Consider the following 22,573-nt stretch of genomic DNA (forward strand, 5'->3'; position numbering starts at 1 on the left):
TCGGTTGTCGGCGCCCGGTACACCGCGGCGGGATCACCACCGTTAGGTGCCTTTTAGGTATATGCTTTCGGCCGTTCGTCGACTGCTGCTGCTGCTGTGTATTGACTGAGGGAGCAGAGAGAAAGAGAGAGCAGAGAGGCTCCTTTCCCCCTCATCTGCTCTCTCTCTCATGATGATGACGATCGGCTTGCCAGGATCGGTTGGTTGGTTCGGTTCGGTTCCAGGGCAATCCAGGAACCATCCTACATCACCGTAAGTAAGCGCGCGCGCGCGCAAGGGTTGTACAGGGGGTGAATTGCCACCCGCCCCGTTCCGCGCGGGAGGAAGGAACCAGGGGAGGGGGTTTGACTGGTTGATTGGTTGCCGGTTGGCTTGGTTTGGTTTTGGCTCCATCGTCGTCGTCGTCTCTCTTTCTCTCTCTCGCTCTCTCTCTTTCTCTCTGCGCCCTTTGCCAGTTGGATGTGGGCTGTCGATGTTAGGGGGTTGCGCGTTCGGGCGTTGCCGCGGGTTGTGGCGCGTTGATTGGATGCCTCCTGTATATTGGGCAACGATGGGGAGAGGGAGGTGAGGCGAAGCGGAAGGCAAGGCCACATCCAACTCTCCACCATCCACTGGGGAGGGGGAGGGGGAGCGGGCAGAGGCGTCGTAGTACATGCCCAGCAACCCCGAACCAACCGAAAGGACAAAACCGGAGCCATCCGGAGCATCAACTGCCGGCGTCCCGGTCCAGGGTTAGTCGATCGTGAACCGTGGACCAACAAGCAACCCTCGCCCAAAACCAGGGAGCGACCGAGACAGAGACAGAGAGACAGTGTGTGTGTGTGTGTGTGTGTGTGTGAGCCACAGGCGCGCTACACCCACCAGGACACCAGGACGGTGTTCCAGCGTCCTCCTCCGGACGTCCCAAACCCCAACCAGTCGAGTCGAGTCGAGTGTGCAGTGTAAGTGTGCCGGTGTGCCGGTGTGTGTGCAGCAGCAGCAGCAGCAGTCGGTATATTTAAAGTAATGTTGCGTTACCAGCGGCATTTAGTGCAACGTCAGATCCCGTGGTGTAAAGTCGCACCACCAGCAGCAGCAGCAGCAGCAGTCATTGCTTGGTGCTAGGTCAGCTCAGGGTTGTGAGGCTACTACCCCCTCCCTCCACCACCACCCCCACCATCGCTCCCTCTCTTGGTCAGCTACTGGTTCCTCTTCCTCTACCCCTCCCCTACCACCCCCTCCTACCTATCTCACGCGTTGCTTTAAAAACGATAGCATAAATCTTTCTGCTGCTGCTGCTGCTTTTGTTGTGGTGGTTGTTGTTGTTGTTGTTGTTGTGGTTGTTGTGGTTCCTGTTGTTGTTGTTGTTGTGGTTGCTCTTGTGGACTCTTGTGACGACGAATGGCGATGCCGATCGTACAAAAACAAATGGGATCGATCGCGCAGAGGACAACGCGACAATCATGAGGAGAGATATCCTCGCAGAGAGAGAGAGAGAGAGAGAGAGAGAGAGAGAGAGAGAGAGAGAGAGAGAGATGTCGAGGAAGCGACTCCGGAATAGTCGTCCGGTGGCGGCGTGCGTCCAGTCATTTCATGTCCGGTGGTGACTTTGGCGCGCACCGTACCCCCTTCCCCTTACCATCCCCACCCCTTACAGGAAGGAGTGTAACAGACTCTATCATGATGTCACCAGAACGACTAGTTGGCGGGTGACTCGCGTCACCGGACACCACCGTCCGTCCGTCTGTCTCTCCGTGTGCATGTGTGTGTGTGTGTGTGTGTCTGTGTGTGTGTTTGAGTGTCGTTTACTTTGTGATGTATCGCGTCCTAAATTTGGCGACGTCCCCAAGCGACGAGTCCAGAGCTTTCGGTCCAACGAGACACAGAGAGAGAGAGAGAAAGAGAGAGAAAGAGAGAGAAAGAGAGGGGGAGAGGGAGAGAACTCGTGCAGCTCTGACGGTGGCGGTGGCGACGGCAACGTGCCTCCAGAGTGCCTCCAGAGTTCCGTTCCAGCTGACTCGGCCCGAAGAGGGGCCCGAAACCGAAGCGAATGCAGCTGCAGCAGTAGCGCGCGCCCCCGTGTGTGTGTGTGTGTGTGTGTTACGCTGGTGTGGTGGCATTTGTCTGGAATCTCTCCTGTGTGTCCTGTGTGTCCTGTGTGTCCTATGTGTGTGTGTGTGTGTGCATGTGGCACTCAGAGACAGAGTTTGTAACAACACTTGTACTGGACAGGGACTGGATGGGAACACGGGGGGGGGCGAGGGATGAAAACACAAACGCACACACACGCTCGCGGGCTAGCGTCTGTGTTTATCCATTCACACACACACACACACACACACTGGAGGGAGGGGGGGCTGGATAGAACGCCGCGCCGCGTGAGTGACTCGATGTAAACAAAAATGCATCTCGCATCTCGAGGGCGCCATTGCCGGCATTCGTGCCTGCCGAGCCGAGCAGCACGTCGTCGTCGTTGTCGTCGTCGTCGTCGTGTGTGCGGTGCATGTGCAGTCCGCACATGGCCGGACGACAGAGCGATACGAACAGACCGGAAGGTGGCGGGTGGTGGGTGGCGCATGGAGTGTTGGCTGGCTGGCTGGCTGGCTGGCTGGCTGGCTGGCGGTCTGGCTGGCTCGGCATGTCTCGGCATGACCAGTCTGGTGGACTGGTGACTCTATACTATAGTAGTCTGGTCCGAGTTTGGGAACGTTGTGCGTGTGTTGGCGCGGGCTGCTTGGCTGGCCGGTCGGACCTGGACCTGGACTGGACTGGACTGGCTGGCGGCATTGCCTCAGGACTCAGGAGACATCCCCGTGTGTGAAGACCAGGAAGCGGACAGGAATGGACAGAACCACAGTAGCATAGTCAGTCGCAACGGAACACTGAACACTGAACCCAGGTTCAGGTCCAGTCCGTTAGCGCTAGTGTCACGTCTAGTCAAGCCAGCCGAGTCCTGGCTGGCTGGCTGGCTGGCAGGTCAGGGTCCTGTGCAGTGCAGGAGGAGGTGCAGTAAGTGACTCGGGTCGCGCGCGTTCTTTACGTGCGTCGCCAGTCGTCGCCAGTCGTCGTCGCCGCCACCGACGAGCGTGCCGATTTTCGAATGGTCCCCTCTCGCGTTACATAATGGCGCTCTCGAGGCTCGAGCTCGAGGGGTTGGCCAGCACACCAGCACACCAGCACCTCCGCAACAACGGGATGTAGTAGCCGTGCCGCGTTTGGCATGACATTCAGTCTTCGGAATCTAGTAGCAGCAGAAACAGTACAGGCCGTTGTGTGTGTGCGTGTGTGTGTGTGTGTTTGGCTGTGCGGTTGTGTTGCCGCGCCGCACCAGGAACAGGAACCTGAAACTGACCACCAGCACCACCATCGTCCGGGCTCCTGCTTGTCGTTCGTTCCGTCGTCACTTCCTTGAATGTGTTTCTGTGTGTGTGTGTGTGTGCGTTTTTTTTTTGTGCGTGTGCCACCGGTGTGCGTATTTGTGCGGAAAACAGCGTGACACAAACACACGCACACACACACACACAGCATGCAGTGCGGCGTCTGCGGGATTCAAATGTCTGATGAGATCCCCCCCCCCCCCCCGTCTTTCCATCAGCACCATCCGCTCATCCGCTGTTTTCGTTCCTCCATTTCCCCCCCTCCGTTTGACAGGCCGACCGACAGGAGGATCCTCATCCGGGTGGATCGACGACGACGACGGCTGACCCTGATCGCCGACGCCTCGACTCGACGGTGTCCCAAAATGTCGCCGGTGGCCCAAGGTCAACCGAAACGGAAACACAATTCCACAAACGATTGATTGAACGTGCCGCCGCGAACGTCAGTGTATGTGTGTGTGTGTGTGTGTGTGTGTGTGTCCTGCAGTGCGTAAACAGAAGTAGAGCACAGCACCGAGCGAGCGTATCAGTGTGACGATCCCGGACGGACGGACGGACGGGGGAAAAGAAAGAAAAGATTGAAGGAAAACGAGATGGACACACGGTGCGGGTAGTGGTGCTGGTGGTAGTGCTTCGGATGGGTTGTGTTCTCCGGCGAGTGGCGGAAGGGAAGTGCTTGCAAAACGTGCGCGTTCACATTTCGTTTCGTTTCGATACAGTTGAGAGGGAACTGGAAACTTCCTGGACTTCCTGGACTAGCGAGTCAGCAGTAGTACCACATAGGCCTCGGCCTCGGCCATTTGTCTAGTGGCACAATCAGTGATACCTCGCGCGCGCGCCTGTCTGTGTGTGTGTAAGTAGCGGAGGAAGGTTACCGGGAGAAGTCCTTTACTGGAAACAAAACCCCGACCAGTGTCCGGCCAGCCTGCCTGCCTGCTGGTATCTTGGAGAGAAGCTGACAAGCCGCTAGCTCGTCTCAAGGACGCTGCTTGGCGCTTCGCCCCCCGCCCTTCGCCTGTGTGAGTGCTTGGCCGGCTGAGGCCGCGTCGAAGGCCATCGTTACAGAGGTTAGTAGTGTGTGGCGCCACAACGTCACTCCACGTCACGCTCTCTCTCTCTCTCTCCTTTCCCTCACTCCATACCATGATCCCCTCTCTTTCTCTCTCTCTCTCTCTCTCTCTCTCTTTCGCTCTCTCTCTCTCTCTCTCTCTCTCTCTCTCTCTCTCTCGCTTCCTGTTTGGTGCCGTCCAAAAGGTCCTTAGGGAGCGTACTTACATAGCGTCTAGTGGCCAGTGCCGCTTTACATGCTCTAGGAACGTACACAACTTAATATATACACACACCTATACACATAGATATGAGGATAGGAATGGGGCATTTTATGTGCCCTTTTGCTGCCTGCTGTCTGTATACAGGGCTGCCTGCATATAGAGCAGGTTACATAGCTATATGTCTGGGTATACCCCAGGTGGAGAAGGAGGAGGAGAAGGAGGAGAAGAAGCAGCAGTAGAGGGGGGCTGGGCGATTACATATCACACCAACAATTATTACACTATATATTGATTATGCGTCTCTGCAGCAGCAGCAGCTCTGTACGTCTGTATGCTATGCTTTGTATGTATGTTGTTGGTTGCAACGCATACCACCCCCCCGGCCAAAACTCCCTCCCTCCACCCAGTTGGTGTGCGCCCGATGTCGCGTAACTGTGTGTGTGTGTGTTTTTGTCCTTTCGCCGTTTCGCTGCCTGCTGCCCGCAGTTGCTGCTGGTCATTACTTTCTACATAAAATGCAATCCACTGCAAACTGCAAGCCAAACAAACGCCGTATTACGCAGTGCAACTTGTGCCATGCTTGTGCCTGCGTGCATATGTAGGCGTGTGTGTGTGTGTGTGTGTGTATGTGTGAACAGCCTTATTCACACACTCCTTATTCGTACTCCTGGCATTCCTGTACAGGAGGTTTGCTTACGATGAAAAACATTATTTCAAAACAGGAAAAAAAAGGAAGAGAAAGAGAAAGAAGAGGTAAGAGAGAGAGAGAAAGAGAAAGAGAGAGAGAGATAGGGAGAGAGAAAGAAAAAAAGAGAGAGGAAGAAGAGAAATAGAAAAAAGCAAAGACGTTGCAAAAAAGTGAAGAAGAAAAAATAATAGGAAGGAAAGGAATGGGGGAATTGGAAAAAGGAACAACACCCTCAACGATCATAGGCTCTTCATCATCCCCCCCCTCCCCCCACCACCCGGGCATCCCTTGCCTGCTCACACATCTCCCTCTTGCCACCAGCGCGGTGGCCCCATTGGACTGCTGTTGCAGTAATCGTTGCATGGCTGGCTGGCTGGCTGGCTGGCTGGCTGGCTGGCTGGCTGGTGGGCTGCCCTTGTTGTCAACCTCGGCTGCTACGGCCGCAACCGGCAGCGTCTCCTTCGGCTTCGGCGGAACCCGGGTACAAACCCCAAACCCTTCGTCCCCCATCCCGCCATCGCCTTTGTCAAGGACCACCGGGCCGGAGGGAGGGAGGGGGGGGGGGGCGGTGGGCGGCTATTTTTATAGCCCCAGCCAGCGAAGCCCAGCGCTTCCGCTTCCCGTTGCCGTCTCATACCACACCACCCACCATCACTGTCCCTCCTCCTCTCTCTCGCTCTCTCTCTCATTTTTCAGCTGTAAAAGAGGGAGTCCTATACACACACACAGGCACACACATAAACACACGGAGAATGCACATATCGAGGACACATTTTCCGCCTTTTTACGCCGGACTGGGTGGCTGGCTGGTTGGCCGTTGCAGTGAGGCGAGCAGGAGACACAACGGGAAGAAGAAGGAAGGAGCCGGAATTGACTGTGCAACATCCCACCCTTTCACCCTTCACCCTCTCTTTCCTTCTCTCTCTCTCTCTCTCTTTTTGTCTCCGGGTGCCATGCGGCCTATTTTGCTCCAGTTGTTTTTCATTTTTCCTCCACATTTTCCATCGGCATCGGCCTGTAAAGTGCTGCTTCGGTTGCTGTCTGTGCTGCTGCACACACACACACACTCATATAGTGACACACACAGTGTGGTGGATGGTCGCCAGACTCCTAGTAACCCGTTCGGTTTCGGTCAGGAGTCAGGCTGCAAACACACTCCGACAAGAAGAGGGATGCGGGGGTGAGTGTCGTGGAGGGGGAGGGAGGGGGGTGGGTGTGGAGGATTTGGAATGGGTCATGGACCAAAAGGCAGCGCCGATGCAACGACGAACAAAAACGCACGTTGTCGTCGTCGGGCCAACCGACCGACCGCCATGGTGTCGGCGCTCTCCACCTTGTCGCCAGTCGCCAGCAGCCACCCCTTTCCCCTACTTTCCCTTTCCCTCCCTTCCCTAGTAATGTGATGCTGTGTGCACACACACACACACGGGCGCGCGCGCATACACCGTAACTCGCTGTAACTCACGTGCAACGTGCAGTGTTAGTTGTAATGCGAGAACTCCATCCCCTGCAGTTGGGGATGGTGGTTGCACAGCCCCCACCCCTACAAGGGAGTTCGCTCGCTTTTTGCGAGTTCGCAGCACATTCCCAAGGATATTGGTGGATCTTGGTGACCGTGGGAGTGTGTGAGAGATAGATATAAAGAGAAAGAGAGATAGAAAGAGATAGATATAAAGAGAAAGAGAGAGAGAAAACGTGTATGTATGTATGTGTGTGTGTATGTGACGGTGTAAAAGACGATGCAGCTGTAAAAGCGTGATGCTTTTGCACAATAGAGAGACAGCCACCATCGCCCCCCTTACACCTTACACCTTACAGCTCCCTCCGCTCCCTCACGCGCTTTTGTCACCAGTGGCCAGCCAGGGGTGGGGAATGGCGAGCGAGAGCGCGCGCCATTTACGCGCCGCGCGATAGCTGCTGGTGCAGGGCTGACCGGAAAGGGGGGAGGGGTGATGGTAAAAATTAAAACACAAGAAAACAAAACACACACACTTCAGTGTTTGATAGGGGGGCGGGGGTGGGGGAAAAACGGTAAGAGGAAAAACTTTTCGGACGGACGCCAACGGACGCACTGGCACATACACACACATTTCTCCGCGTGTGTGTGTGTGTGGCGCCGGATACTGTCACATCAGAGCAGCACACATCAGAGCAGCAGAGACCGGAGCTTGTGCTCCGATGCGACCGCGGTCATATTGCGGTCACAGCGTCCATACCAGCGACCAGAGCCCGTTTTGTCCCGCTCGCACACAGACACACACACACACACGCACGCGTGTGATGTAATTGGTGGTTATGCGTATCGATCAGATCTCGGCGAGTCGGTCGGTCGGTCTGATTAGATTGGGGGATAAGGATGCTGCTGCTGCTGCTGCTGTTGCTGTTGCTGTCGGGATGTCAACCACCCACCTCCCAACCGCTCGTATTTCAAGGGACTCGGGTACATCATCCCGGTCCCTGGACTGCTGCACCGACCAGAAGCGGTGCCAGAACGCAGACATAACATCAGCAGCAGCAGCAGCAGCAGCACATATGCATATAGTATACGCGCTGCTTCCAGGGAAGGTTAGGCTGCTGCTTATGTGTTGTATGTGTCGGTTGGTGGGGGGGGCTTACATGGGGTAAGAATGTAGCTATGTTTTACATGCACATTTTTGCATGTTTTACATAAATGCATACACGAGCGTATTTACGTCCGATATCGAATGTATGCATTAGATGCACATATGCATACATTACATTAATTCTGTATGTATATATATATATACACATATATGTATATACATCGTCATATAATGTGTATACAGCTGTAAATAGCCAACTACTGCATGTACCACCTCGCCACCACTCTGCTAACTGTAAGTAACAGGTTTGCAGTGAAATGGAGTGAAGGGGTTGATGGGGCAGGGGGGATGAAAAAGTGATGGGGATGTAAACAGCAAACAGAGCAATCCACGTACATCTCTGAGTCTGTGTTCCACCACCACCCCTTCTCGGCGGGTAGCCAATTGCACCCCCATCCACCCCGCCCCCGGACTAATTTACATGTACAAGTGGGGGAGTGGGGTACGGGGTGGCCCGGATGGATTCCGGATCTGTTCTGTTTCCGGATTGCTTTGATTCCATTGCAGGCGTCCCAGTATTGACCGCATATGCATATGTCTCTGGGCTTTCGGGATGGAATTTTACATACCCCACCCTGCCACCCACCCCCAGGCCCGGTGGTACCGGGGACAGGGGATAGCGAATCTGATGCTATATGCTGCCTCCCTGTGGATTCAGATTGGATTACGGTCACGGGGGGTAGGGGTGGCTTTGCATCTTTGCTTTTACACACACACACACAGGACGAGCCCATTTCCGGCTTCCGGGTGGCTGGCTGTGTCCTGTGGTCATTCTTGGGGTTGGGGTTGGGGGTGAGGGTGGTTGGCTTGATGAGAACCGGAAACCCTTTTAAATGGTGTTCTGGCGTGTGTCATCTACCAACAGAAATATACCGCGGCATACCGGGCATACACATAAGGGTGCGAATAACATCGGAACATAAGTGTTTTGATCTTATAGCTTGTGTATTGGGAACGACACCCAAGTACTGTACTCCTCTAGCGTCTAGAGGGAGACACCGAGAGAGAGAGCGAGAGAGAGAGAGAGAGAGAGAGAGCAAGAGAGAGAGAGAGCAAGAGAAAGAAAAAGAGAAAGAGAGAGAGAGAGAGAAGGAGAGGTGCGTAAATATGTGCTTGCTAGAGGCTGGGCTTATATCTGGTTCCGAATTTCTCTCCTTCCATTGCAATCGAAGGTTAGTTAGTAGTCCCGAGCGATGTATACCGAGTGCGTCCATGTATTATGTAGCCGACAAGCGACTATATAGCTGGCCAGCAGCAGCAGCTCGAAAGTGCAGTGCGTGCAGCCAGAGCCAGAGACCAGGTCCATGTACAATGGCCCGATGATGCACATGATGTGCATGCCAATGCAGCAGTCGATGTAGATGTAGAAGATGTACGCGACGCAATTTTTCGTCGTTGGTACGCGGGACCCGAACGGACACACCCCCTGGCTTCTCCCCGTTCGCTAGTTCCCTCAGGTGAAGGGAGTTAAGCGATAAGCGATCTGTTCTCTGAACCTGGAGCTGCTGTTGATGAACCGATACCGAGGAGCTTGCATCGATAATGGAGAATCCCCCTCCCTCCCCCTCTTCTCCTCCCCCTTAAGGGTGCAATCCTTGTGGTGGTCGGCGCTGGTTGTAAGCGGCGCAGGCCTCGATCAAGCCCCTCCGTCGTGATCTCCCGAGCTCCCCAAAGGGGATTTTTATACAGTGCTGCTGCTGCTGCATGTGTCGCTTTTTATGCTTTGCGTGCCACGATTACATAGCCAGCTAGCCAGCCGCCAGGAGGAGAAGGAAGAGGAGGAGATGAAGAAATGCCCAAAATTATGCTGCAGCAGGCGGGGACTCGACAACTCAAACATGTGGTGCATGTGGTAGGGGAGTATGCGCGCTTCAAAATGATTTATGTAGCCGATATACGCAGTGAAAAAGGGGGGTGGGGATGGGGAAGCCTTTTTTGGGAGAGAACATATAACTCTATGTTTACCAAACCTTATGCTGCCATGACATTTCTTACCGCTACGCTTCGCTCGCTATGTGCAGGGAAACGGAACACGGACACGGACACGAACGAAAGCTGGCACATGGAAGCCGCTGCAAAATCGCTTTATCGCTTTGTGCTCGCGAAACATAACGGGACGAACCGAGAGGGATGTATGTGTAACGGCTGCCAAGGGGGATATGGCTTTATGTATTCTTATACATAGAAATACTGCTTACTGCTCGAAGAAGGATCAAGAGAGTGAGTGAGTGAGTGAGAGAGAGAGAGTTCCCTATCTCGTTATGTATGATTCAGGAGATATTTCCACCCCCTCCCACCCCTCCTTCCGGCACCTTGATCAACCCTCCCTAAAGCGACGTTGCAACGTGCAACGCTTTTCCTTTGTTCCCACAAAAAATACTGCAAAAGCCCTTTTTCATACTTTATTACAGGATCGATCCCTGCGATGCACTAGCCCTGCACACCGATCGCCCGAAAGCCCGGGCGGGCCACACACACGCGCGCACAATATTATTGGTTGCAATATTAGTAGATAACTTAGGTTAGATTAAGCATACTTTCTTGCAACTTGCAGAAATATTTTCCACAGCCTGAATTGTTGACGCATTGACCAACACCAAGCAATCTAGAATATTGACCGATAATATTCGACGCGCGCGTGTGTGTGTGTGCGACTGCCCTCAAAACTGGCTCCATACCAACCAACCCCTTTCCCCTACCCCCAAACCTACCACCATTCCAAACCAACTTGTTATGCCATCTCACGTCTCACACAATTTCCCTGCTTTCAGGCAAAACACATATAAGCAACAATCAATCAAAACTCTATTCACAATCAACCACCGCACCACCGCAAAGAAAAACGCGTGACACTCACGCTTGTGATAACCACCCCCCTCTCCCCTGTCGTCTTGTCGCCTTGACGAATTATCGAAAGAAACCCCCCATAAACTCTAGCGGACCAAGCGCTGCTCCCTCTTGATGGCCCGGGCCATCATCATGACCAACGCGCGCGACGTGAACGGACCGGAACCGCAGCAACTCGAAGCAGCAGCAGCCGGTTCCGGTACCGTCAGCCTCTATATCGTGTCGAAATGGGTGTTCAAAGTGCGAATCAAAAGGACCGCGTCCAATGGTAGTAATAGTGACGCTAAGTAGCAGCAGCAGCAGCAGTAGTAGTAGTTGCTCCGGACGCGCACGACGCGCACGACGCGCACGACAACCGACGCGGCCGTTCCATCAGCAAATCTGAAAACTGAAATCGAAGTTTCCGTTCCGTGTGCCGCTCCCTTCCGCGATCTTTTTTTTTTCTTTCTTTTTCGAACGAAATAGTCAGCCCCAACTACGTTCGAAACGCTCCGATCGAACGCTGCTCCAATCCACGGACAACTTAGCGGAGCGACGCGTCTGGAGCCCATGCCTCAGAAAGCCCTCCTCCGGGGCTCCTAAGTCGGCTAGTGAGAGAATAAGTGACAATATAGTTCCACATTCCGGTTTTTTTTTTGCCGTTCCGATCGCTTTCGCTAGGATAGAGGCAGGGCCCTTTATGGAATGGCCCACACTAGATAGGGTGGCGGCCCACCCGGCCCTGCCGTGTGCGTATGCTTCCGCGAGTTAGAGTATCATAGGAAATACCTCCCGCAAAACAAAAAAAAGAAATAAACAAGAAAAATAGTCGCCGTAACTATCGTATCGTATCGCGCCCGCGTCTCCAAATATCATCAAACAACCTTGCGCATACATCGCAAGAAACTACTGCACACTGTGTATCATCAAACAACCTTTCAAAAGCTCTAGCTAGCTATTAAGACGCCCGCGCGTGCGCGCGCGCTCTCTTTATCGCCGTCCTATGTAAGTACTGCAGCGCGTTTGCCCGTTGCCCGTGAGGTCGTTCCGCGATCGCGTCACGAACGACGCCAGCCCTTCGATCTGGCTAAGCTGCTGTGTGGGTCCTTGTGTAGCAATCATCGGCAACGACTTCGTATCCTTTCGATGCCGATTCGCCGCCATATCCGACTTATAATGAGACATGTGACCACTGACCAAGGCTGTACTAATAACTTGTTCCGTGTTTTCTTCTCCTTCTTCTTCCCCGTCTGCTGCTGCATCATCATCATCATCCAGCCCCAAACAGTATTGATACACCATATCTGCGGCTGCTGCACACGATGGCATCGTCACCGGCGCTCCCGCTCTACTCGAGCTGCTATCCGACGCCAAACGGATACCCGCAGATCAATGGCGAGGTCGATGCGCCGCTCGACTTCCGCAAGGTGGAATCCTTACGCAGGTAGGTACGGGTACGGGTACGGGTTGTGCGAACGCTAAACGCCACTATCTCTCTCTGGACTGTGTCGAGCGACACACTCGCCGCTGCTCGCTGTACTTACGAATTTCACCCATACACCCGTGACAGGTACACGCTCACACTCCACTGGTGGCAGATACGCTGCTACGCTGCAGCGCGTATACGAATCAATTCATATACAGTTATAGTTATATACAGATATACACTATATATATATAGACATTTACATGCATTCATACATATCTGTATATATATATATATATGAACAATATCAACCTGACCATACAGCGGGCTTCCCCGCTTGCGTGATCTGCCGCCGCCGATCCATCTCCGTAGTGCGTAGACTCTCCCTCTTAACTCGCAAGCGAGTTGTGTTCTACAAGTTAAATGCCTACACTTACTTGTCAGGCGCGATCCAGCTCTTGGTCACCGAAAAACCGAACGGTCGTCCTCCTAGTTGTCCAAGTTGTCCACGAAATTCCTGGCGTGTCAATGTGGACGTACCGTCGCGCGTTCGCGTTCGGACCTGGACCATCGTTCCCCTTACCAAACCCCTTTATACCTGAGTGTTCTGCGTGAAATTGTGTGCAATAATCTTCAAAATGAGCAATATAATACCTACAGTGAGAGCAACAAGAGCGATAATCGTCAAACTATATCAGGTCCACTACTTATAACGGGCGTACCAACAAAAAAAAACAAACAAACAACGATACGCTTTGGTAATTACAGCAATCAACCTCTTCGCTTCTCTACTTCACTACGTACGCTAGTTCGCTTCTACTACTACCTTCTACCTTACCGTAAATTGTGAGTGATAATAGCTGGCATACCGGCGTACCGGCGTTTAGTAACTATATGCTTATACGATTAGAGCAAACTATTAGAACAATTACGAGTAACGGCTACCTATACGACTACTAGTATTTGCTACCATCTTACTACAGAGTAACTCTATCGAGTCTATTGCAACGTGTGTGCGTGGTTGTAAACGACGATCTTCTTTGTCGCACCAGACTACAGACTACCCTGTCGCTGGGTAGTTGGCAGCGCCATTTGGTGGACCCGCGGTCCCGTGACCGTCAATCCGAGTGAGCTTTCCCATCCGCATCAAAGGGAATTTCCAATGGAACCGAACCGCGCTTATTACCGAATGATAGATTTTGCTAAACAATCCCGGGAGCGAGCAACCCTCCTTCCGCAATCTCCTTCCCAAACTACCTTTCTTGTACATTTCAAGCGCGCACACACATACGCACACAAGTTACAATACAAAGCCGTGTGTGTGTGCGCCACCTTTAACTCATCAAGAGCGAACTGTGCATACCCGTAGTGCGTAAGGGGAGTAATGGATTCTGGCCCTGATTCCTCGGGGTGCCTGGTGCTGGCTACTGCTGCCGAAACCGGCCGAATCATACTGTAAATGGTTTTTAGCGTAGCGTTTCCAAAGTACAAAGTAACATTAGATGGAGCCAACCGGGGTCAGACCGAGGAGAGTGAGAGAGAGGGAGAGAGAAAGAGAAAGAGTGTCCCAGACGTGTCACAACGTAGTTGTGGCAGCTTAGCTAGCTCTGCTCTCCTTAAGGTTAGGCTCTAATACAGTAAGAATAACGGATAACGATACCCGGTGCGGAGTAGTAGTGGCGCTGTACATATCGAACACACAGGCGCGCGCGCGCAGTACAGGCCGTGTAGCCGCCGTGTGCGAATTTCCCGTGGACCTGTGCCTCGCAGAGGATTCGTTTACCGGCAATTGCAATGCGCGATCAATTGCGATCAAATTCAGTCCCCGCGGGGGACTCCCGCGAAATCGCCGCCTTGTTTTCGAAGCCCTGTGACAACCAGCATTAGTTTATGCGCGCGCTCGTCTGTGTGTGTGGGTTTGTGAATATAATCAGGATGAGCAGCGTAGGAGTAGGAGCAGCAATCAACAATCAAACGCAATAACGAAAACGAAAACGAAAAAAAAACGAAACCCTCCAAAAGCCCTCACATTCAATCACACCCCATAACGTCACCCCGGTTACGTCACCCGAATGGCGGACCCGGCGGCTGACGACGCACCACCCGACACCGTTGACAGCGACGGCGGTGGCGTCACTATCACGCGCCGCGCTCTGCAATCAACCTGTCAGCGATCGAGTAGTACCTTCGAGCGACGCACGGTAAGTTTGTCACTTTGAGGCCGCTCTAACGGGTGTGTGTATTTGTATGTCTGTATTTGATCCATTCAGCTACTTGTTCTTGTACTGCAACTACCGCGTGTTGTTGCTGTTGTTGTTTTTTTTGTGATTGCCCCAGAAGTCCTCCCAGAACGGTTGTACAGTCCAGCATCTAGTGGCGAAAAGGCGAAGCACGTTGTGTTCCACGAGAGAGTTGCCTGCCAGTCTGCCTGTCTGCTTGGACATTCTTCGTCTTCTTCTTTTTCGACTTCTTCTTCGTTTTGATTATTGGGAGGCGTAGCGTACCTACTACCTGTGTGTGTGTGTACACAACCTCCTGCCGAACCGAGCCGTCCGTCCGGCTGACGGAAACCTGAATTGTCAGTCACGGACACACCATTTCCGGGGGTGCAGGGGTGGGGGGTGCTGTTCGAGAATGCCAATCCGTGGTACGTGGTGCCTTTTGAGCGTGCCGAGAGTGCAATTGCAATCACAAGGCTGGCTGGCTGGCACAACGAGGTGCGAGCAGTGCTGTTATCACTCGCTCGGTTTTTGACGCGCCCCACGCATCCTGGGCGCTCCAGCAGGCCAGGCAGGGGTAGGGCTTCCAGGTCTTCCTTCCTTCCTTCATTCCTTCTCCTGCGTCTTCTGCACCAATCAGTAGTACCGCGCCCCCGAGTCCAGTAATTGTTCAATTGTGGCAGCAGCAGCAGCACCAGCAGCAGGTGGAAGAAGTGAGTTTAGGAGGTCAGTGGGGATGGTGGGGGTGGGGGTGGGGGATGAACGATGTATTGATTAAACACACGAGGCTCGATACCCTCGAGGCCGCTACGACGCCCCCCCTCCCTCCGTAGTCATTGATAGCATCGAGTCAATTGCTGCTGCCGCCGCCGCCCCATCTCTAAATCACTCTTCCAGGAATGAATGGGGGGGGGGTATGGGTAGAAGGAGCGTAAGCTATCATCGGACCATCATCAAGAACGGACAGCTGTTCGAGCTGTCAACGAAATGGCGCGCGAAACGGCGAAAAACCGTCCCCCTCGCTCCCCTGCCTTCGCCAAAAAAAAAACAAAACAAAACCGAGCAATCAAAACACGTACCGCTCCGCCGACAAAAGTGCTGGACAGGGAGCGCAAATTAGGTGTAGCGGAGAGGGTAGGAAGAAGAGGAGAAGGAGAACAGAGAAGCGCAGTTGCTGCAGGGGCGTGAAGCAGAAGCAGAAGAGGAAGGAGGAACAGCAGCAGCAGGAACACAAAGGAACCCTAATAAGGGCTCCTCTGTCTACCTGTTCCTGCAATCTACCTGTCTGCCTCGCGGGTGTCCTGTCTCTGCATGAGGGTGTGTGATTGTGTGTGTCTGAAGAGGCGCCTCTGCCTCTGGGCCTGCTTGCTTGTCAGCTTGCTGGCTGGCAGAAGTTGTTTTCGATATCCAATTCACCGCAAGAACGGGGTGCAAAACCGGGGTTGTAGGGGGGGAATACGTTGCGTTGGTGTGTACTAAGCGTGGCGTGACGTGGAGGAAGCGGAGAAGATCAAATGGAATTTGTGGGCTCCTACTAGAGAGGGGAGAGCGACTGCTGATTGAGTTCGCCCGGTTGGCGGCATTTCGGCAGTCCACTAGTCCGTCAAGTGACGTCACGTCGTCCTCGACATGGGACCGAGACCACGTCGAGACGATTCGCGGGAGACACGCACCATCGACGACGATGACGACGTCGACGACGACCCCTCATGTGCGAACAGCTGCTTCCCCGTTTCTCGAGTCTTCAATTCTCGGACCGGACCTGGACCCGGCCCCGGGGGTTGGGACTCAGGTGAATGGGACTGACTGACTGACTGACTGACTGACTGACTAACTGAATGATAGTGGCCCTAGAAGCGAGGTGATAGAACATATACCACCTTGCACGCCGCGCGCAAAAATTGATGGAAAATAATCGAGAAAATCAAACCTGCCTTGGGGGTGGGGAGAGGGGGTTGTGCACTCGGCAGACAAGCACGTCAACAGTCAGGCGCGAGCGAGCGAGAGTAGCAGCGTTCCCGGCGCGTGGTATTCTCGACTCGGGAACACTTTTTGATTGAAAAGGTGATAATCGAACAGTCACGGAGTTTGACATTCTTCTTCGCGGCGTCAAAATGCGCGGTTGATGGTGGGCGTGGAAGGGCGTTGGGGGGTGTGTTTGAGGCGACGGGTTAGTGTTGGTTGGTTGTTGGGTGGTGGTGATTCCTGTGCAGGGTGGTGGCAAACGACGCAGCAATGAGAACGCAAACCCAATCCAGACCCAATAAGGGAATTAATGGGAAGGATGGCACAATACCAACCAATTGACACACACACACACACACACACACACACACACACACACACACACACACACACACACACACACACACACACACACACACACAGTCATAGGGTGTATTCCAGCAGTGACGTTTGCTACTGCTGCTGCTGCTGCTGGCTCGAAGTGACAGCCGAATACGTAATTATATATTTTCCTCCTGCTACTGCTGCCTTGCGGACAGGATAATACCAGAAAACAGAAGAGAAGGGGATGTGGGAGGCACAGAGAGAGAGAGAGAGAGAGAGAGAGAGAGAGAGAGTGAGAGAGAGAGAGAGAGAGAGAGAGAGAGCGAGGATGGCATCGTGGCGCCCCGAAGGCCGGATGCCCGGATGGTGATGCCCGAACCGCCGGACCAAATCGATGTAAATGGCGGTGTTTGCTTTCCAGAGTTTCAAGGTCACCAGTCTCGCCGTCGACCACAGACCGCCGTCGCCGCCATTGTCATCCGTCGCCGTCGCCGTTCTGGATGCATCCAGGATTCAGGATCCGGTTATGTGCAGCCTTGCGTCATGACGCCTGCTGCTGCTGCTGCTGCAACCCCGGAGAGAGAGATGCAGAGAGCAAGAGAGAGAGAAAGCCAGAAATAGATAGAGAGAGAGTGAGAGAGAGAGTCGTGCGGTGTGTGGGATGCTGCGGTGAATGCGGAAATTGGTTGGCGAGCAGGTCGCACGAAGGGCCGGACGTGGTGGCGTTTGTTGGAGCTTCCGACGCCACACCACGGGCTAGTCGCCTCGTCACCGACCACACACACTCTCTCTCTCTCTCTCTCTTTCACACACACACACACACACAAACACAATCGTGAGTGAGATGAGCGGCGAGTATTGTAATCATCGTGCAACTCGCACGCAATGCGAATCGCGCTGTCGTGTTTTCGACGACGACGGCGGCGACGACGAGTGGCACTCACTCAGTTCTTCGAGGTGTTTTATTTGAGTCGGGAGAGGGGAGGGGGGGGGGGGCACGTTATCGTCGTTGCCGCGCTACTCTTCATGTTCTCTCTCGCTCTCTCTCTCTTTCTTTTGCGTCTACTGCGTCTACGCATACGCTGGGCCCACCGCGATCACACAAATCACTCACTACTTACCGGCGCTCGCGCCATCTCTCCCGTGTACACCCACACACACACACATACACACGCTCATTGCGCTGCGTGTAACAGCTGTTTAGCGAGTAACTAAACCCCTTTTGGCAAAAAAAACCCAGCAGCAACAACAACAAAAGTACACAAACAGAAAAAAAGAAGAAAAGGTCGCGATAAAAACCCCTCGATCGAAACGCAGACGCACACAGAATTTTGAAGAGAAAAAGAAGAAGAAGAAGAAGAAGAAGAAGAGAAAAAATAAGCAGAGAACCATGGAGTAATAGATTAGATGATATTGAGGGGGGGGGGGGGGGTGGCATGATGCTACCTGGTGTGTACAGAGGGGCAGAGAGAAAGAGAAAGAGCGATAGGGAGAGGGTTCACCGGCACCCTCAGCATCACCCTCTACCCCCCTGTCTATCCCCTTCTCACACCCTGATTTAAAAGCACAGGTTGTAGCGAAAATAACCTACATAACGCTCTGCGCGGACCGCCAACGCCAACGAAAGCTGTGGCCCTGTGGTACAGCGTCACCGCTGCGGCCGCCGCTGCCTCCGCCTCCATCACGCTCGTAAGGGCGTACGGGTATGACGGGCGCTGACCAGAGTAGTAGTGCGCGTCACTCGGACCGATTTGGCAACTGTCAAAGTGCGTTTCATGCGTGCGTCTCCGGTGTGCTCTCTCTTTCTCTCTCTCTCTTTCTTACATCCCTGCTACTCCCCTGCTGTAAAACTACCCCTCAATACTCCGTGTACCCCCCCCCCCCCCATCTACCCCATCCCCACATTAGAAACAAAACGACGACTGCTGCCACCCGGCGGATCCCGGCTAAGTTACAAGCCCCCTCCCCTGTATCGCTGTATCTTATCCACAGATCCCCACGATAGGGGTGGTGGGGGTGTGTGGGGGTGTTACATCCCTCGAGTTTCGCCGATATGACGCTGTAATCGCGTGGTTGGCCATCGGCCACCAAGACGACGATGACCACGACGACGACGACAACGACTCAGGCACCAGCACGCACCACGTCACTGTCGGCAGAGAAAAGAGGTTAATGTACTGAAGGGATGATGGAGAACGAGAACGAGTACGAGAAAGACAGAGAGAGAGAGAGAGAGAGAGAAATAAGGGGGCTGAGGAGTTGATGCCCACGCCTTCGCTCGGCCCACCATCATCGATCTCGTTATCGTCGCGGTTGACATTTGACCCTTCCATCCCCCTCCCCCTCCTCACTCCTCTTCCGCACTCCTACACCACTCGATTAACACGTGGCCCTTGCGCGCGCGCCTCGTGGAAGCTGTAAGCGGCAGGTGAGCCGACGCGAGAGCATGACCGAGTGTGTGTGTGCGATCGAAACAGCAAGTCGTATGTGTGTGTTTGTGTGTGTGTTTGATTTGGTTAGTGCCCTCGGTTAATTAGACGAGGCGCGCGGGCGCGCGCCGCAGGGTCAATTCTGCGCGTCGCATATTTATGCCCATGGGATCGCGCAGCTCCCGGATCTCTATTCGCATCCAAAGGGGGTTAGGGTGTAGGAGAGAGAGACGGTTTTGTGGGACAGCAGCAGCAGGAGCAGCAGCGGACGTATTGGCGGGTGGGTGAAATTGTAACGTTAGATAGCAACAGTGTAGAGAGAAAGAGAGAAAGAGAAAGAGAGAAAGAGAGAGAGAGAAAGAGAGAGCGAGAGAGAGAGAGTGGTCGGGCGGGCGGGCGGTCGGTCGCAAGCGGGTGTTTTGGAAAGTGACATTATTTGATGTCATCCGCTTAAATTTGTGACCTTGCGAAAAGGTGCCCAGTGAGAAAAGTTGGAGAGGGAGGGAGAGTGGAGGGGGTGGTAGGTAGGGAGAAGGGTTGGTTGCGAATCAGCAATCACTCTCTCGCTCTCTTTCTCTCTCTCTCTCTCTCTCTCTCTCTTCTCTCCGGTTGTCCGGTTTCTCGGCCCGGTGCGGTGGATTATCGCGAAGGTGCGCGTTCCGGTATCGCGAACGCGCGAAAGTAACAAGACGGCAAGTGGAGCGAAGGGGTTGGAAGAGGGGGAGTTGGACGTGATGGTGACAGACGGTGGTGGAAGCCGACGAGACCGAGACCGAAGAGAAAGGGCTTCCCAGAAACAAAAATAGAATATAATTTCCAACAAAAAAAAAAAGAGGGGAAAGAAAACAAAAAACCCTCCCTCCCTTCCCTTTCGCCGGTCCTTTTCTTTTTCGGTTCCGTTTTCTGCTTCTTCCGTTCCGTTCTTCTTGTTTTGCTACTCCGATTTTCTTCTTCTTTTGATTTTCTTCTGGTTCGTTTTTTTCGGTTTTTAGTTCTTTCCTTTTTTCTCCTCCCCATGTTTCTTATTGCCCTTGTTTCCATTTTTCCTTCCACCAGTTGTGCCACTTGGCCTTCCATTCCATTTTCCCGCAAACGCCACAAACTTGTTCTCGTTTCTCCGAGAGTCATTCGACCACCCTCGGGTGGCGCGCCAGGTGCGTGAGTGCGCTTCCGGTTTAGGTTCTACCTCTCTCTTCACCCCACTCCCCTCTCTCTCTTTCTCTCGCTGCTCGCCTGCAACAAAACAGCCTTTATGGGAAGGGGTCTAGGGGGAGGAAAGGGGGGGGGGGGGAGAAGAGGTCCCCAAAAGCTGCTTAAGAGCCCCGAGCCAGGCCCTTTGGCCCTGGTGTTGGCCCTTTTGGAGTCGTGGTGGGGTGGGGTTGGGGGTGGGGGGGCACCGCCACCACTGAACCGGCTGAACCTGCTTTCACTGCTCTTCGTCCCATATATCCATCCTGCCTGGCCTGCCTTGGCGGTAGCTGATCGGCATCCGGTCTGGTGACAACACTCCAACCCCCATCCACCCCTCCTGCCCTCCCTCCCTCCCTCCACCGGTCATCACCGATGATCGATATCAACGAGGTGCGGCCCACATTTACCTACACGCCACCAGAGATTGTGGCGAAATCCTAACCTTAAAACGGTGCCTATGGCCCGATAGGTGGAGGACCTTCCCCCACCCCCCTGGCACCTCGCAAAACTGGTTTTTGAACCATCTTCGCATCCTAAACCGCTCCTCTCTCTCTCTCTCTCTGTCTGGGTCGGGGCCACACGAGTTGCAGGTAGTTTGGACTGTCCAGCAGAGGTTTTAGGGGTTGATATACATATGTGTGTGTGTGCAAGTGCTATAAAGGCGCGGGTAAGCAGATAAGCGATGAGCCAGGAGCCGATTTTTTTTAAACTCCCGCTAGCGATCGGCATCGGCACGACCTTTGACATCGATTCAGCCACCAACCAACCCCCACCGAGACCTACCCCCTTTTGGTCCAAATTAATATCCCAACTGTCACGCACTGTCCCTTATTATTTCCTCGCTTCACCGTCACTTTTTGATCCCTTACCGTTTACAGACACCCCTGCCCACCCCCACCCCCCTTCCCTTTTTACCTCTACGTCTAGTAGCTGCTGCTCTCTATTCACCCCCTCCCCCGTGCACCGATCGGTGCCGGGGACACACAATATCACAATAGAATCACTTCAGTCGCAAGCCCCGCTGCCTTTGCTGGGCAAAAGATGTACGAGGGGATGGGGTAGGAGGAGGAGGAGAGGGCGGGTTGCCTTGGGTGGCTTAGAAACTAGGGCTGTATTGGGGTTGAGGGATGGTGGTGAAAAGGAAAAAAAGCGAAAAAAGGCGCACACAAGAGAGAGAGAGAGAGAGAGAGAGAGAGAGAGAGATAGAGAGAAATATAAGAAAGAGAGCATGTGTGTGTGTGAGAGAGAGAGAGCGAGAGATGTCTCCATCGAAAAGGGGGAAGGAAAAAAATCACCGAAAAAAAAACTCCAAAAGTGCTGGTTTGAACATTTTTGCGAAACACCCTCTCGCCTACCTCGCCGCCACCCCCGTCACCTTATACCACACACACACACACACACGTACACACACACATTTAGCAAACACATCGATGATTTTTACGAAACAACCACCGCGCGAATCGAATTTAAAATTCAAATCGGCCCCATAAGCTGCCCCAAGCAGCACCAGCAGCAGCAGGGCCGTGTCCAGCAGAGGGTAAGAAAAGGGTACAGGAGGGGGAGGGGGAGGGGGTGGCGGTTGCTATGGGAAAGGGATGATGAACACGTGGGACGTGGGGGTACGGGGCGCTCTTCCTAACCCATCCGTCCGTCCGTCACCCACCGGACTATAGCGAGGGTCGTTTAGAAAACCGATTCTGCGAGTTTGTTGCAGCAGCAGCGGTGGTGGCGGCGGCCTGTTTTTCAGTGATTTTACGTTACTCTTCCCAGGTCTGCCTGCCACCAGGTCCCCTTTCGGACTTCTTTTCGTGCGGTATGTGCCATGTTCTGCCTGTCTTCTGCCTGAACGTTTTTTGACTTTCGTTTTAAGGTTAAGCCATCCGAGTTGGCGCGCGCGCGCACGCGCACGTGTGTGTGTGTGTGCGTGTGTGTGTGTGTTTTGTTTTCCTTTTTTTCCTTTTGTCGTTTTACTGGCCTGCCATGGTATCGGATCGATGATGCGTGGCCGTCGCTAGGCGTTTGCCAAAAAGACAACCAAACCCCACGACACACACCCACGCGGTGAACGAGGACGTGTGTAGTGGTTGGTCTATGAAGCAGGGGGTGGTCCAGCAGCGTGACGATCGAACGATCAAAGGTCGCTAGGATCGGAAGGATGAGGAGAAGGAGAAGAAGAAGAAAAATCGAGTTGCATCCTTTTTGGCACAAGAATTTACAATACGATGGATCGCAATGGATTGGGTCAGGGGGGATG

The sequence above is a fragment of the Anopheles darlingi genome, chromosome X (genome assembly GCF_943734745.1).
Source record: "Anopheles darlingi chromosome X, idAnoDarlMG_H_01, whole genome shotgun sequence".
In the NCBI taxonomy this organism is placed as follows: Eukaryota; Metazoa; Arthropoda; class Insecta; order Diptera; family Culicidae; genus Anopheles; species Anopheles darlingi.